The sequence below is a fragment of the Hippocampus comes genome, unplaced genomic scaffold, assembly GCF_001891065.2.
Source record: "Hippocampus comes isolate QL1 unplaced genomic scaffold, H_comes_QL1_v1.1 scaffold48, whole genome shotgun sequence".
NCBI classification, from domain to species: domain Eukaryota; kingdom Metazoa; phylum Chordata; class Actinopteri; order Syngnathiformes; family Syngnathidae; genus Hippocampus; species Hippocampus comes.
The window spans coordinates 2,550,154-2,553,699 of NW_017808403.1; the positions used below are offsets into that span (position 1 = coordinate 2,550,154).

At 46.4% G+C, this 3,546-nt stretch overlaps 1 protein-coding gene across 7 annotated transcripts in view; it reads right to left on the reverse strand.

Annotated features, from left to right (window-relative positions):
* Positions 1–3,546, reverse strand: part of sorcs2 (sortilin-related VPS10 domain containing receptor 2) — a 104,890-nt gene that overhangs the window by 26,037 nt on the left and 75,307 nt on the right. The gene's annotated exons all lie outside the window — the stretch shown is intronic.

Below are 3,546 nucleotides of genomic sequence, written 5' to 3' on the forward strand. Positions count from 1 at the left end.
GAGTTTGGTGACCTGAAGTGTGTTTGGCGGAGGAACACAAATGATGCCTCCCTGCCGGCAAGCCCGAGGTTAAAGCGCCAATTAGCCACCGTTAACGAAGCCTCATTAGCCTCGGCGCGGTTTTCGTTCTCGCGGCTCCGACTCCTCCTTATTATACCTCAACTCTCAGCGACCTCACAGAGCGCTCCGCTAAAAATACATAAATAGCCTGGCTTCAGTCAGCTGATAAGGCCGTCTTGCTCTTGAGAAAAAAAAAAAAACAAACGTGTGATTCAGGACGCTGCGACAAACACACCATCTGGGACGGCTTTGTGACTGCCAAGGTGCCATTAACGCGCCGCGCCGTTGGCTTCGGCCACTTGGGTGCCTTGAGTGAGCAAAAAAAAAAAAAAAAAGGTGGTCATTAAGCGATGGGTAACAAGACGGCGTGTTGTCTGCAGAGGCTCAGCGAGCATGAAATGAGGCCTCCGGAAGCTATCAGCTTGTTTGCTATTTTCGATGGAATGCTGATGGATTCAATGGGGCTCGGGCGGCTCATCGGGAGAAGTGACTGCTCCGAGGAAAGCCGATGCTTCCCCGCGGGTGAAAGACGGCAAAAGCTTGCGGTCGGCTTCACGCCGCCACCTTTCACGATTGTTCTTCAGCGCAAACGCACTTCAGGCGCGAATTTAAACCAACTGTTGCGATTCACTTTTGGAAGGTACAAATATGTACATTTTCCCTCATCGTCGTCATTTACATTTCACTGCAAATCTACGACATTTATAGAAAAAAATGTAGACTTTTTCTCTCACTATAGTTCCCTTAACCATCAGCATTCCAGTGGTGCCTCGAGATACAAGTTGACTGACGTTTCGTGAAACTTCAGACCGTGAATGGACCGACGTATTTTGCGAGCCAAATAGTTTTGCTCTTACGAAGGTTATTTCGGTTGACGAAAACGAACAAAATAGGTGAAACTAAAATGGAATTTTTTTTCCGTTCATGAAATAAAATAAAATGCTTTAAAAAAATAAACTCATTGAAAGTACATTTTATGAATACAAAATTGACTAAAACAAACTAGAATTATCGCAAAAAAAAAAAAATCCTCCTTTGTAGTCGTTGTCATTTTATGTAATACATGAGTCTTTGGGGTGGATTTTAAATGTATTTATTTCCATATTCCAGCGCAGTGCGACCATTCGCCAGACAAAGAACGGCCCAACAGTCGTCTGGGAGCGATGGCGCTTTCACTGTGTCAGCGACGTCAGAGCCAGCAAAAAGTGACACTCGATGACGTCGCTCCTCAGCGACAGCCGTGCTTGTGTGTTTGGAATGGCTTCCCTGCTTTTGTCACGAAACGCGGCGCTAGCTAACAAGCACTTGTTCGGTAACAAGTGCCGTCCTTTTTTGGAATAGTTCATAAACACGCTGATGTTGTCACAGGAGAATTGAAACCTAAGTGGTTAAAGAAATTGCTAATACAGTTGAAGCCTTCTTAATTCTGAAAGGCCTTGGGCGCTTATCCACATACAGGAACCTCAGAAGAAGCAGCGTAGCCGAGAGAAAGACCACGAAAGGAAAAGAATAGACGATTGGGAATACATGAATACAATTTCATGGGGAAAATATTCCAATTTTGATGGCAAATTTAGGTCAGAACAGCCCAGCACTGATGATTTCCACTAATGCAACAATGGCTCTTCTTCATTTGTCCTCTACCAGCCAGCGCACAGACGCGGCTTTTCGCCGTCCCTTCTTCATCATCTGTCTGCCTCCTCCGCTCCCCTGTCGGCGGCGTGCGCTCTTGAAAAGGCCGAGGATGACAAGACCACTCGACGGGCACGCCGCTGACAGTTTGGCGTCAGGGGCGAGGAGTGCGTCTGAGTGATGTCGGGGTGCCGGCGGCACGTTCGTGTGCCAAGATGGCGAAGTGGGAACACGACAGAGGACGCGGGAGGGCAAAGAGCTGGCCGGTGCGATGGCCTCGGCCGCACTCGAAAGGAACGGCGTTTTCAAGACACCGGTCCGACTTTAGCACAGGTGTCCAACTCAAGGCTGGCGGGCAAAATCCATGCGTAGCTGGAGAACAACTGTAACCCAGTCACTAAACACCATCCCCAAACCAGGCCACGCCTGACCCCATGACGTTAATAAAGCGAGCCTCAAAAACTCTCACCTAATTGGAGACTTCCAAACCACGCCGACACCCGAGGAGATTAGCACAGGCGCAACTTGGCCCGACACTTCTGTTACCATGGCAACTGCATTGTTCAATCCCAAGTGTGCGTGCGCCCGTGCGTTTAACGCGAGTCCGGGACCTCAAAAGCCTCTGAGAGATAAAGGGGAGACGGCTCCTGACATCCCATTTCAAGGAAAACACAAACACAGTTACACACTCTGGATATACAGCTTATTAAAAAAAAAAAAAAAAAAAAAAAGGGAACATACTCGGCTTCCTTTCCACTTGAAATCCCATGTTGTGCTCAAAGACCACCTCTGGTTGGCCCGAATCTATGTTGTACCGGGCAATGACTAATTCAATGTCTTCTGGTGGCCAGGCAAATGTATCAATTTATATGCAGACACACACACACACACACACACACACACACACACACACACACACACACACACACACACACACACGCACACACGCGCACTCACGCGCGTGGAAACCAGAAGAAAAAGATCAATTTTCCAGTTGTAGATTTTGCCTTTTTATCACTGGCTCTCTTCTCGTCACACTCGCACACGCTTTCTCGCCACCGCATTGAGGGAGGCCGGCTGGAGTGAAAACTAGAGAAATGGCAGAGGCTAGCTGTGAGTAGACATTCTGTTCATGTGGGAAACTTTCGATTCCTTTTGACATTGCAAAAACTGGACTTTAAAAAAAACCTACGGGGGAAAAAAAAATGATAAAATTTGCATCATTTAAGCAACATGAGAAGATAATTTGACTTAAAACAATTCAACTTAAAACTACTGCTGAATTTTGGTATTTTTCATTCTAAGATGTACTGTATTTATAGTACAATAATGAGATTTTTAAGTTGTTGCAGTTACCTGTCCAGGAAGCAGAAATGACATTGAGCAGCTTGAAGTGGTGGTTTCAAAATCCCACTTTGAAACATTCATTTCTTGATATTTATCAGCCATCACAGTCGCTGGTGTACCACAAGGTTCAATTTGCGATCCACTGTTATTTGTAATTCATGGAATACCTAATCTTAAATCAAACACTTTGGTAACAAGTCAATTTACAAGGAAAAACGGGCATTGCAATGTGCAGTCCCACGACAAAGCAATGTCTTGTTACGCTGCATTGATGCCCTTGTGCAAATAAGCAAATGAGGTGCACATCCAAATGCCTTTTAACACGACGCTCTCGCCTCCAGAGGAAGTCATCCGGTCGGTCTTTTCCTGCCTCTCGTCATTCGTCAACACTCTTGTTCAATTTTGTCACGCGGGCACAGACACACACACAGACACACACACAGACACACACACACACACACACACACACACACACACACACACACACACACACACACACACACGCAC